Source organism: Vicia villosa, unplaced genomic scaffold (genome assembly GCF_029867415.1).
Source record: "Vicia villosa cultivar HV-30 ecotype Madison, WI unplaced genomic scaffold, Vvil1.0 ctg.001408F_1_1, whole genome shotgun sequence".
In the NCBI taxonomy this organism is placed as follows: domain Eukaryota; kingdom Viridiplantae; phylum Streptophyta; class Magnoliopsida; order Fabales; family Fabaceae; genus Vicia; species Vicia villosa.
The window spans coordinates 442874-457315 of NW_026705606.1; the positions used below are offsets into that span (position 1 = coordinate 442874).

At 31.9% G+C, this 14442-nt stretch overlaps 3 non-coding genes across 3 annotated transcripts; all 3 read left to right on the forward strand.

Moving 5' to 3' along the window:
* The first annotated feature begins 6301 nt into the window (after nucleotides 1–6301).
* Nucleotides 6302–6383, forward strand: TRNAS-GCU (transfer RNA serine (anticodon GCU)). Its single transcript has one exon. It is a non-coding gene; the product is annotated as a tRNA-Ser (tRNA).
* A 1911-nt stretch (nucleotides 6384–8294) lies between these two features.
* On the forward strand, nucleotides 8295–8376 carry TRNAS-GCU (transfer RNA serine (anticodon GCU)). Its single transcript has one exon. It is a non-coding gene; the product is annotated as a tRNA-Ser (tRNA).
* A 1912-nt stretch (nucleotides 8377–10288) lies between these two features.
* Nucleotides 10289–10370, forward strand: TRNAS-GCU (transfer RNA serine (anticodon GCU)). Its single transcript has one exon. It is a non-coding gene; the product is annotated as a tRNA-Ser (tRNA).
* The last annotated feature ends 4072 nt before the right edge of the window (nucleotides 10371–14442 follow it).

Genomic DNA, 14442 nt, shown 5'->3' on the forward strand with positions numbered 1-14442 from the left:
TTTAACTTTACTATTGGAAGTGAAGCAAGCATTTGAGTGATCACTATATCTAGAGATTTTACATATACTACTAATGTTATGCATTGTTTACTAATTCTACATGAAATGATTTTACTTTCATCAGTCTAATTATGGACGTGTGAAATTTCTATCCAAGTCACAAAGCTTCTAAGTTTTAAAAGACACTCAACACCGCATTCATGATGAAGTTATTTGGATTTAAACCATCTTTTTGTTTTTATATGATGAGCCACGAGATATCCTAAACTAAAAATTTAAGTGTATAACAACAAAGTTTGGAAGAGTGCCCCAATTGGATGAAATTTTTCAGCTTGTAAAACAAAATACATGTTGAGAAACACATCTTAATTAGAGTAGAAATTGTTTTCAAATAATCTAATACAATTCTATTCAAATAAAATGTGCAGGGAAGAGTATTTAAAAAATGGAAGGCACTAAAATTCATGTTAAGGAAGAATATAACCAATTTTGAAGGTATTGTTTTTGAAAAAGCGTTATCTAAGTTATGGAAAGGAAGTTTTTGCCACCACCTTGACATGTGAAATTACATTTTGAAGGAACAAACCATCATGTTCAGTCTTTCTTCAATCCATAGTAAACTAAAACTGAATGGACATACTAAACAATCCTCTTGTCCTTGAATAAGCTCTTTAGAGAGAAGGCTCAAATTCAACATTGTGTATCTCATATTTCAAAAAACAAGTGTTGTGATCCGTGTTACTATGCAATGAATCAAGATATGAATCTTTAACTGTTTAGCATATAGTAGTCCGATATCCAAATAAATATAAAAGTTTGTGTGTTTGGTGTTTTCTTTTGTTTCGAACAAAAATTTTGTGGATAATGTAGACTTTCATAAAAATATCAAAATTGAATTTTAGTGGTACCACATTTTTACAGTCAGGTGGTTTCAACGACATTCTTGTGAAGAAGTGATGAATATGCCACGTTTTAATATATTTCAAGATGTGAACTATTAATACGATATTATGGAAAAAAACCAATTTCTTAAATTGACATCTTTTATGAATGTGAAACTTACTCAAATTTTATAAAATTATAATATTTGTTCAACTTAATCATTTTGAGTAGAAATTTTAAGAAAATGATTTTCACAACAATACAAGTAGTCGCTTTGGCCGAGTGGTTAAGGCGTGTGCCTGCTAAGTACATGGGGTTTCCCCGCGAGAGTTCGAATCTCTCAGGAAACGGGTATTACTTTTTATTACATATAAAAATTGACGCTCACTACAACACGGAAGGCCTACGAAAGCGCTTATTTTGGGCTTTAAAAGCGCTTTAAAGCGCTGTGAAAGCCAGCGCTGGCGTAGGCTACGAAAGCGCTTCTAAAAGCGCTCTGGTAGACCCCCCTATAAGAGCGCTTTTCTGGAAAAAGCGCTCTGGTATCCCCCCCTATTAGAGCGCTTTTTCTGGAGAAAGCGCTCTGATAGCCCCACCTATAAGAGCGCTTTTTCAAAAGCGCTTTCGTAGGTTGCGTTTTTTATTTTATTTTTTATGCTTTTTTTTTTATAAACCTATTATTTTTATAATTTCTAAACCTGCATTTATGGCAGCATTCTTTCATGAACCTGTAATTTACCATTGTTATCCCATAAACCTATAATTTACAATCGTAATCCCATTATTTCAGTAATCTCATTATTCAACAAAGAAGCGATTTCGATTATATACTAAACATGCATTATAATTATACCATTGTAATTAATCCAAAATATATATACACCGATTCACATATTTCTAACATGAAAACAACTAAACCAATTCACATGACATTATAACAATAAGAAAATCATCCCTAAACAACTAAATCAACTAAATCGGTCCTAGTCCTGCAAAGTCTGAACATCTTCAAATGACTGAAAATCTTCACAATCTGCAAAATAAAAATAATATAATCAAAATAACATTATTATTATATAAAGGCTCTAAAATAAGAAGGTAAAGAGTAGAACGGGTATATATATATATATATATATATATATATATATATATATATATATGTCGTGTAAAAAGAATAATCAAATTAAATATATCAATAAATACAAATTAATTTATTAATATTTAGGACTTTATATATCTAACTTGAATACATGGAATGGAATATCATTTATTGTAAATTAGTTCAACAAATTTTGTACATAAAGTTTACCTTAAATTTAACACAGCCACGTCATATAGCCCAGAGGGATAAAGCAATATAGATCACTAACAATAATCCTGTCACAGACACCCTCAAGAACAACATTAGCTACATGTTATTGATAGGAACACTATTAGAAACTCAACCAACAGCATGTCAAACAATTACAGAATTTGAGAAGTTGTTACCAAATTGATCAAAAGAGCCCAGTATCCTTGTGAGCTTTCTACTATCTCTTAGCAATATAAGAAGTTTCTCTGCAACAACAATTAATGTAAAGTTCACAACCAATTGACAGGAAAAATTAGACACAAATAAAAGTTGAATATTAATTTCTATGACAAATAATACATGACAACTAGTTACTACTACTTACCCTTCAGCGTTTTCCTTCATCTTTGAGCTATGCTATATCTACACTTATTTTCCTACACTTGTATATTACACCGTATATTTTAACACAGATAGATACTTGTGCACAGAAATTAAGATAGAATAAATTAATAAAAAATGAATTGTATACCTTGTATGTAGAAAATTACGGTGTTGGTGTAAGCTAGGGGTGTATGTTTACTCAATCAATAAATGTTGCAATAATGAGAAGGGGTTGTTGGACTAGAAATTTGAAGGTTTTGTTGGACTTAACCTGCATACTAGAAATTTGAAGTTGTATTGTGTCACAGAATATGAATCAAATAACTGTACCCCGAAGGATCCTGCCACAGAAGACTTCGGGGTACAATACTTGATTCATATTCTGTGGAACATAATCGGCAGGGGCACATTGTGTTCTATCCTTTACCAGTCCATCCACTGTTTGAAGCTCAACCTACAATAGAAAAACGTGATTATTACTAACTACATATAGAAAATCTTGAATCATGTTAATTTCCAGATACATTATATTGAAAAAAAAATTAGAATGTGAAAGCTAAAAGAGTTCAAAAGTTCCCTAGAAATGAATGTTCTCAACACGTTCCACATTGGAACTCGTAATAGTGGCTAATAAAACAAAAAGTCCTATGCTTTATGTCCAGAAAAGATCATGTAAAAAGCGATCAATCCTGGAGGCCCTTTAAAATGAAACAAATATATAAACCTTGGTACGAGCCCCACAAAATGACACAATTAATGGTTGAAATGAAACATCAGGATCTGTTTACTTAGAGGAAAAAGTGATTTGTTTTTATTTCACGTTTTCATTTTTAATTATAAAACGGATGCTAATTTCCAACGATTTGTACAAGAAACACTTGATAAACTTCTTTTTTGTTTTCAAAATTTCCTGTACAAATTTTGTGATACTATTGTTTGATGAAATGCCAAAATTTTGTGATACTCATGGTGCAAGTTTAGCCGTACTATGTTACTATTGTTTGATGAAATGCCAAAATTTTGTGATAAACAGTGGCAAGTCTATTTTGTATTCAGTAACTTCAGAATTTTATCAACACTACAGCCAAAAAACCATGGATTTTTGAATCATGAAAAGCGGAAGTAAATCAACTTAGAATTTAAAAATACCTACTAAGGATTGTGGCATTTCATCAATTATCAACTCAAATCATTTCTTTCAGGCATTTCATCAAACAAGTTGCAGGCAGAAGTTCAATCTTAGATACCAAATAAAATTTTCACTGAAAATTAAACCTAAAACTCACCGGCGGTGGATAAAACGAGTGACGGAGGAGAAGCCGACGGAGGGACGCCGACGGTGGTTGCCGATGGTGGTGGACGGAAGGGTTTCACGTGCAGTGAGGGTTTGTGGATGAAGAACAGTGGTGGACGGAAGGGTTCTGCAGAAAACGAAAGAGAGAAATGAGAAACAGTAACGCGTGTTTTGGTTTTTAAGTTTAGTAATAAAGGCTACTAAAGCGCTTCTGAAAAGCGCTCTCATAGCCTGGTCTATACCAGCGCTTTTGACTAAAAAGCGCTCTCATTAAACCCCCCTACAGCAGCGCTTTGAAAAGCGCTCTCATACCCCCCCCTTACCAAAGCGCTTTTGAAAAGCGCTGTCATACCCCCCCCCCCCCTTACCAAAGCGCTTTTTAAAAGCGCTCTCATACACCCCCCCTACCAGAGCGCTTTTCAGAAGCGCTCTCATACCCCCCCTACCAGAGCGCTTTTTTCATCATTTTCCCTTTGTTTATTAATTTTTTTTTATGCGAAACCTACGAGAGCGCTTTTATGTAAAAGCGCTTTAGTAGCTGCGCTTTAGTATCTTAATTTTGGCGTAGTGGCTAGTGAGCCATCTCAATATTCAAACCAAACATAAAATCGAAAAATACTGACTAAATCCTATCATTACAATGGTTTTCTATCTTGAGCCTTGGAGTGGTTGTTGATATCAACTACTCAATCTCAGTAGAACTTAATTAGTCATTACGTGCCATAAAAAGCAACCACCCATCTGAAATATACCATATATAAAATTCCCATCCTTTTCAAATCATCCTTTATTTTACCATTTGTTTAAGAACATACTACTCAAGTATGGTTTCAAAGAGATGATTCAGAAGAGCTAGTATCACTTGCATACCCTTCTGTTTAGATTAATCCAAATTCCAAAATTCTTGATGATTTCTTTTGTGCTTTGGCTACACAAGTCTCATTACACTCAGAATTCTTTGAGAACTATCAATTTAAATCTCTTATCTAGAATCTTCTTTGAAATCTGATTTTTTTTACTACATCAGGTTTAGGTACGGCTAGAGCAAATCTAATAAGTTTTAAAATAACTTTGTCTTGTATCACTCCAAAACACACTCCCACATAACACTTAATGTCACTCTTTGATTGAGTTCCTGTAGTTGTGCCAATGACAAAGTTTCTTTGATCATGTGAGTCCATATTTATGTGCTTGCTGATTGAAATAAGAACAAATGCAACAAAATCCTCTGAAATGGTATCCTCAAACTCCATAAATTTAACTTTACTATTGGAAGTGAAGCAAGCATTTGAGTGATCACTATATCTAGAGATTTTACATATACTACTAATGTTATGCATTGTTTACTAATTTTTCATGAAATGATTTTACTTTCATCAATGTAATTATGGACGTGTGAAATTTCTAACCAAGTCATAAAGCTTCTAAGTTTTAAAAGACACTCAACACCGCATTCATGATGAAGTTATTTGGATTTAAACCATCTTTTTTTTTATCTGATGAGCCACGAGATATCCTAAACTAAAAATTTAAGTGCATAACAACAAAGAAATAAATGTCGGGCAATTCTTATTTTAATGATTTTGGAATGAAAGTTTGGAAGAGTGCCCTAATTGGATGAAAATTTTCATCTTGTAAAACAAAATACATGTTGAGAAACACATCTTAATTAGACTAGAAATTGTTTTCAAATATTCTAATACAACTCTATTCAAATAAAATATGCAGGGAAGAGTATTTAAAAAATGGAAGGCACTAAAATTCATGTTAAGGAAGAATATACCCAATTTTGAAGGTATTGTTTTTGAAAAAGGGTTATCTAAGTTAGGGAAAGGAAGTTTTTGCCACCACCTTGACATGTGAAATTACATTTTGAAGGAACAAACCATCACGTTCAGTCTTTCTTCAATCCATAGTAAACTAAAACTGAATAGACATACTAAACAATCCTCTTGTCCTTGAATAAGCTCTTAAGAGAGAAGGTTCAAGTTCAACATTGTTTCTCTCATATTTCAAAAAATAAGTGTTGTGATCCGTGTTACTAAGAAATGCAACAAGATATGAATCTTCAACAGTTTAGCATATAGTAGTACGATATCCAAATAAATGTAAAAGTTTGTGCGTTGGTGTTTTCTTTGGTTTCGAACAAATTTTTTGAGGATAATGTAGATTTTTATAAAAATATCAAAATTGAATTTTAATGGTTCCACATTTTTACAGTCAGGTGGTTTCGACGACATTCTCGTGAAGAAGTTATGAATATGCAACGTTTTAATATATTTCAAGATGTGAACTATTAATACGATATTATGGAAAAAAAACCAATTTCTTAAATTGACATCTTTTATGAATGTGAAACTTACTCAAATATTATAAAATTATAATATTTGTTCAACTTAATCATTTTGAGTAGAAATTTCAAGAAAATGATTTTCACAACAATACAAGCAGTCGCTTTGGCCGAGTGGTTAAGGCGTGTGCCTGCTAAGTACATGGGGTTTCCCCGCGAGAGTTCGAATCTCTCAGGCGACGGGTATTACTTTTTATTACATATAAAAATTGACGCTAGTGTGCCATCTCAATTTTCTAACCAAACATAAAATCGGAAAAATACTGACTAAATCCTATCATTACAATGGTTTTCTATCTTGAGCCTTGGAGTGGTTGTTTATATCAACTACTCTATCTCAGTAGAACTTAATTAGTCATTACGTGCCATAAAAAGCAACCACCCATCTGAAATATACCATATATAAAATTCCCATCCTTTTCAAATCATCCTTTATTTTACCATTTGTTTAAGAACATACTACTCAAGTATGGTTTCAAAGAGATGATTCAGAAGAGCTAGTATCACTTGCATACCCTTCTGTTTAGATTAATCCAAATTCCAAAATTCTTGATGATTTCTTTTGTGCTTTGGCTACACAAGTCTCATTACACTCAGAATTCTTTGAGAACTATCAATTTAAATCAATTATCTAGAATCTTCTTTGAAATCTGATTTTTTTTACTACATCAGGTTTAGGTACGGCTAGAGCAAATCTAATAAGTTTTAAAATAACTGTCTTGTATCACTCCAAAACACACTCCCACATAACACTTAATGTCACTCTTTGATTGAGTTCCTGTAGTTGTGCCAATGACAAAGTTTCTTTGATCATGTGAGTCCATATTTATGTGCTTGCTGATTGAAATAAGAACAAATGCAACAAAATCCTCTGAAATGGTATCCTCAAACTCCATAAATTTAACTTATCTATTGGAAGTGAAGCAAGCATTTGAGTGATCACTATATCTAGAGATTTTAGATATACTACTAATGTTATGCATTGTTTACTAATTTTTCATGAAATGATTTTACTTTCATCAATGTAATTATGGACGTGTGAAATTTCTAACCAAGTCACAAAGCTTCTAAGTTTTAAAAGACACTCAACACCGCATTCATGATGAAGTTATTTGGATTTAAACCATCTTTTTTTTTATCTGATGAGCCACGAGATATCCTAAACTAAAAATTTAAGTGCATAACAACAAAGAAATAAATGTCGGGCAATTCTTATTTTAATGATTTTGGAATGAAAGTTTGGAAGAGTGCCCTAATTGGATGAAAATTTTCATCTTGTAAAACAAAATACATGTTGAGAAACACATCTTAATTAGACTAGAAATTGTTTTCAAATATTCTAATACAACTCTATTCAAATAAAATATGCAGGGAAGAGTATTTAAAAAATGGAAGGCACTAAAATTCATGTTAAGGAAGAATATACCCAATTTTGAAGGTATTGTTTTTGAAAAAGGGTTATCTAAGTTAGGGAAAGGAAGTTTTTGCCACCACCTTGACATGTGAAATTACATTTTGAAGGAACAAACCATCACGTTCAGTCTTTCTTCAATCCATAGTAAACTAAAACTGAATAGACATACTAAACAATCCTCTTGTCCTTGAATAAGCTCTTAAGAGAGAAGGTTCAAGTTCAACATTGTTTCTCTCATATTTCAAAAAATAAGTGTTGTGATCCGTGTTACTAAGAAATGCAACAAGATATGAATCTTCAACAGTTTAGCATATAGTAGTACGATATCCAAATAAATGTAAAAGTTTGTGCGTTGGTGTTTTCTTTGGTTTCGAACAAATTTTTTGAGGATAATGTAGATTTTTATAAAAATATCAAAATTGAATTTTAATGGTTCCACATTTTTACAGTCAGGTGGTTTCGACGACATTCTCGTGAAGAAGTTATGAATATGCAACGTTTTAATATATTTCAAGATGTGAACTATTAATACGATATTATGGAAAAAAAACCAATTTCTTAAATTGACATCTTTTATGAATGTGAAACTTACTCAAATATTATAAAATTATAATATTTGTTCAACTTAATCATTTTGAGTAGAAATTTCAAGAAAATGATTTTCACAACAATACAAGCAGTCGCTTTGGCCGAGTGGTTAAGGCGTGTGCCTGCTAAGTACATGGGGTTTCCCCGCGAGAGTTCGAATCTCTCAGGCGACGGGTATTACTTTTTATTACATATAAAAATTGACGCTAGTGTGCCATCTCAATTTTCTAACCAAACATAAAATCGGAAAAATACTGACTAAATCCTATCATTACAATGGTTTTCTATCTTGAGCCTTGGAGTGGTTGTTTATATCAACTACTCTATCTCAGTAGAACTTAATTAGTCATTACGTGCCATAAAAAGCAACCACCCATCTGAAATATACCATATATAAAATTCCCATCCTTTTCAAATCATCCTTTATTTTACCATTTGTTTAAGAACATACTACTCAAGTATGGTTTCAAAGAGATGATTCAGAAGAGCTAGTATCACTTGCATACCCTTCTGTTTAGATTAATCCAAATTCCAAAATTCTTGATGATTTCTTTTGTGCTTTGGCTACACAAGTCTCATTACACTCAGAATTCTTTGAGAACTATCAATTTAAATCAATTATCTAGAATCTTCTTTGAAATCTGATTTTTTTTACTACATCAGGTTTAGGTACGGCTAGAGCAAATCTAATAAGTTTTAAAATAACTGTCTTGTATCACTCCAAAACACACTCCCACATAACACTTAATGTCACTCTTTGATTGAGTTCCTGTAGTTGTGCCAATGACAAAGTTTCTTTGATCATGTGAGTCCATATTTATGTGCTTGCTGATTGAAATAAGAACAAATGCAACAAAATCCTCTGAAATGGTATCCTCAAACTCCATAAATTTAACTTATCTATTGGAAGTGAAGCAAGCATTTGAGTGATCACTATATCTAGAGATTTTAGATATACTACTAATGTTATGCATTGTTTACTAATTTTTCATGAAATGATTTTACTTTCATCAATGTAATTATGGACGTGTGAAATTTCTAACCAAGTCACAAAGCTTCTAAGTTTTAAAAGACACTCAACACCGCATTCATGATGAAGTTATTTGGATTTAAACCATCTTTTTTTTTATCTGATGAGCCACGAGATATCCTAAACTAAAAATTTAAGTGCATAACAACAAAGAAATAAATGTCGGGCAATTCTTATTTTAATGATTTTGGAATGAAAGTTTGGAAGAGTGCCCTAATTGGATGAAAATTTTCATCTTGTAAAACAAAATACATGTTGAGAAACACATCTTAATTAGACTAGAAATTGTTTTCAAATATTCTAATACAACTCTATTCAAATAAAATATGCAGGGAAGAGTATTTAAAAAATCGAAGGCACTAAAATTCATGTTAAGGAAGAATATACCCAATTTTGAAGGTATTGTTTTTGAAAAAGGGTTATCTAAGTTAGGGAAAGGAAGTTTTTGCCACCACCTTGACATGTGAAATTACATTTTGAAGGAACAAACCATCACGTTCAGTCTTTCTTCAATCCATAGTAAACTAAAACTGAATAGACATACTAAACAATCCTCTTGTCCTTGAATAAGCTCTTAAGAGAGAAGGCTCAAGTTCAACATTGTTTCTCTCATATTTCAAAAAACAAGTGTTGTGATCCGTGTTACTAACAAATGCAACAAGATATGAATCTTCAACAGTTTAGCATATAGTAGTACGATATCCAAATAAATGTAAAAGTTTGTGCGTTGGTGTTTTCTTTGGTTTCGAACAAATTTTTTGAGGATAATGTAGATTTTTATAAAAATATCAAAATTGAATTTTAATGGTACCACATTTTTACAGTCAGGTGGTTTCGACGACATTCTCGTGAAGAAGTTATGAATATGCAACGTTTTAATATATTTCAAGATGTGAACTATTAATACGATATTATGGAAAAAAAACCCAATTTCTTAAAATGACATCTTTTATGAATGTGAAACTTACTCAAATATTATAAAATTATAATATTTGTTCAACTTAATCATTTTGAGTAGAAAGTTTTAGAAAATGATTTTCACAACAATACAAGCAGTCGCTTTGGCCGAGTGGTTAAGGCGTGTGCCTGCTAAGTACATGGGGTTTCCCCGCGAGAGTTCGAATCTCTCAGGTGACGAGTATTACTTTTTATTACATACAAAAATTGACGCTAGTGTGCCATCTCAATTTTCAAACCAAACATAAAATCGGAAAAATACTGACTAAATCCTATCTGTCGTCCTCGGTTTTTTGTGGGATGCGAACTGACTCTTCTTTTTATTTTTGAATTGTGAAAATCAGGAGTCGCCACCGACTTTTATTTTATCCAATTAAGGAAATGTTTATAAAAGAAACAGAAAAAGACCTTAAAGAGATTTTGGGTTCGGGGGTAGGTTATACAAAGGGAAGGTGTTAGCACCCCTTTGTATCCATGGTTATCCATGGGCTCTTAATTGCTTAGCTCACTTGTTTGAATCGTTTGTCTTGCTTTGAAATGCTTGTATGTGGTTTTAAATATTTTGTAGAGAGTTAACTTTGTAATGAACCTTGTGCGGATGTATACAAAGTGTTTATCTTTCGAAAGATATTTTGATGGTTTAAAAAAGATTTTTAACTTCGTAATGATCCTTGTTTGGATATATACAAAGTGTAGTCTTTTGAAAGTTTGTTTTGAAAAACAGTGATGTGGAAAAGCTTTTGTTATTTTTGATTGAGCAAGCAATTAGGAGGTATACCCTAAGTTTATAAGGTTCTATTTCTTTAGGAAACTTTCCTTGACTGGGTACAGAAGAAATTTGAATTATATTTGAAACAGTAAGTTTTGATTTTGAAAAGAGTAACAGAGGGATTACCCTAAGAGGTGCAAGTGTGATTGTGTTTTATTTTCAGATATTTTTTGTCTTTGAAATTAGTGATCTAGCGCTTCAGTTTTATTCTTGACATACACGCAGCTTTATATGTACAGAAATTAAAGTGCGGAAAGTAAATCTACGCTATTACATCGATTGTGCGAGAAATGTAAACTACGCTATTTACATGAACTTGACAACCTATACACTTATCTATGAATTTAAATGGCAATAAGATAAAGGGAAAATATTTTTTGATGGTTGATTTTAATTAAAATTAATGCATAATTAATTTAATTAAAAAGTAAAAAAATTTAGAAATAAAATTTAAACCTAAAAAAATTAAGTCTAAAATATGTCCAAATTGTTTGTTAATTAATTTTAAAATAAAATTAATTTTTTTTGGGATTTTTGAGATTGTTTTGGAGATTATTAAGTTAATTAACATATAATTATACAAATAATTATACACATAAATTAAACTTAAAGAGAAAAATATTCTAAATATGTGGGAAATTAGTTTATAATATATAAATCTAATTTAAATAAAAGAAAATTTTTTTTTGATTTTTTGATAGGTTAAAAATTAATTAAAAGATAAATATAACAATATTATCTAATTAATTAAACAAAATATTTTAATTATGAAGAAAAATAAAATATTTTTGTGTCAAAAATTAATTAAACATTTTATGACCCTAAAAATATTTTTAATATAATTTTTTGATTTTTAAAACTATTTTAAATTAATTTTACAAGGAAAATCAAATAAAATAGAAAATATATTAAATATACGATCTGGTGTGGTTGATGGGAGGTTCTATGGTATGGATGCGTGCTCAGATGCGTTGGATGAGCTGGCAAGATTGATCATGTGGCTGCTGAAGTAAGGAAGCATGGCTTATGATGAGCGCGCAAACACTGGATCCAAGGAATTTAAACTTGCTGACGCGCGTTTTCTGGCCAATCAGAGCCTGCCACGCTTCGTCTTCTTCCTCCCTTCCGTTGCTAAAGCTTTTGCAACTGTGGCTAAAGCTTTTAGCTACGGTTTTTTTGCGTAGCTGTAGACCTGCAAACAATCAAAACTTTACACAAGCAATATAAACTAATTAGGAGGCCATAGTTCAACTTAAAATTGTCCCCTGAGTTCAAATATGCCCTTAGTTTCTCCTAATTTTGCCTAAATCGAATAATCCTAAAATGGAGCTCAAGAACCCTAGAATGGCAACTTCGTGTACAAGCATCCAAACCTCAATTAAACTTCCAGAAATGATCAGAACATCAAACTAAACTTAAATATGGGATTACATCTTATTGAATATGCATGTATGATTATATTTTTATAGGTTTTTGTTTGAACAAACCGTGAGCTATGGAGCTCGGTTTAAGGTGTTTTGGTTGATGGAAACTATTGGAATAGTTTCAGAATCACTTGAGGGTCGTGTTTGGACAATTATTTGCAACTGAATCTAACTCAAACTAAAAATTCGAATTTTCAATTTCTTTGAAATTTTCAAGTTGGTACAAGAGTGATACAAGCATATGTTTGGTTCTGAATTCATGTCTCCCTTGTTGCTGAAGTGTTCTAAGCATTTTATAGGCAATAGAGGTGCTGCAAACTTAAGCTAACAAGCATTGATTGTCTTTGAACTTTTGAATTTTTTAATATAAAAGCTTTGAATTTCTTGGCCATGGCTTTAATTTTCTTCACCCCTCTTGCCATAGGTCCTCTGTGCCTCTATGCTGCAGAAGTTAAGCTAACTTGGTGACTCAAGCTAAGGACAAAAGCTTTGGATAATTGTCTTGAACCATTTCTTTTTTAATTTAACTTTAAATGTAATAAAATTAAATTAAAAAAGAAACAAAAATGTCATGGGCCTAATGTTGGTCATGGGAGCCCTTTAACATCATTAGAAACATGTTTGGATCATGAATGCTTGGCCTCTTTTGGAAAAAAAACAATTTTGATCAATGCTAGTTTCATGCATTTTCCCAAAAAATAGCCAACTTCAACAAGGCATAAATCCCTCAATTTTGATCATATGAAGGAGTTCTTGTACTTTTTAGAAACCTCAAGATGTCCTCTACAAGCTACTTTGGAAGCTTTTTTGCATTTGGAGAAGTTATCTTGATGTTATGGGCTTTGACAAAAAACCACTTTTTGTTGACTTTGAAAATGACCTGTAATGCCTGAGCTCATATTTTCCAAATGGTAAATCCACTGACCATGGGACCAATTTCATTTGAAAGATAATTTAATTTCCTTCAAAATAAGCTTTGGTTGGGATTTTTTGGATGAATGAGGAAAGAGTTATGGCCGGTCAAAGTTCAGTTGACTTTTTAGGAGAAAACCCTAATTTTGAAACTTAGGGTTTTGTTGATTTCAGAACTTTTCTTGATGAATTATGATAAACAATTGATCAAATGATGAATCTTTTGACAAAATATGGATGTTGACAAAAAATTGCATTTTTGACTGTGTGTTGACTTTTCGGTCAAACTGGTCGTCTGTTGACTGTTTGAGTTGCTGACTGTGCGTCCGAGCGAATCGAAGTTTGAAAATTTGTCTGGTGGTACTTTGAGACATATGGAGATCCATGAAACCCATTTGAGGTCTCAAAAAACTTGTTCTCCTGAAAAAAAACAAAAACCCTAGTTAGGGACTGTTTGTGTAGGAGACAGTTAAGCGTACCTGATTTTTGTGCAGTGTTGAGTCTCTGCTGATCATGTGATTATCAGAAGACTACTAGAACAAAAATCTTAGAATTTTTAAATGTGAAAGATTGATTTGAATGATGATTCAAAACACGGAGAATCGTGTCGTCAGCGGGTTTGACTGTTAACTGGCTGTCCGGGCATTAACGTAACAGTTAAAGTTGATTTTTTCTTTTTGTTTTTGTTGTGTTAATGGTGAAAAATTATTTACATGATTTGTTAGAAAAACACAAACATAATAAATAATTAAAATATACCGTACGCGAACGAAATTACCGATAATAAAATTGAAAAGGATTTAATGCACAGAAATAAGTATTTAACTAGCAATAAACACACATAATATTATCTCGATAATTAAACGACGGTATAACAAATAGTATAATATTTAATACTGACAGTACGAATATTTCATAAAAATACAGCGAACAGTACGACAAATATAATGAACAGTACATTATTTGAAAGCGAAGGATACTACAAATTCTAAATATGACGATTAAAGACCCATGCTATAAACAACCGAAAATAGATGCACGGAAGTGTAAGCATCCCAGGTCCGCATTTCTCAGGACTATGCAGACAGAAGAAAGACATGATCAGCGTAAAAACAGTGATGACCATAAGAAAAAACGTATCCACCCA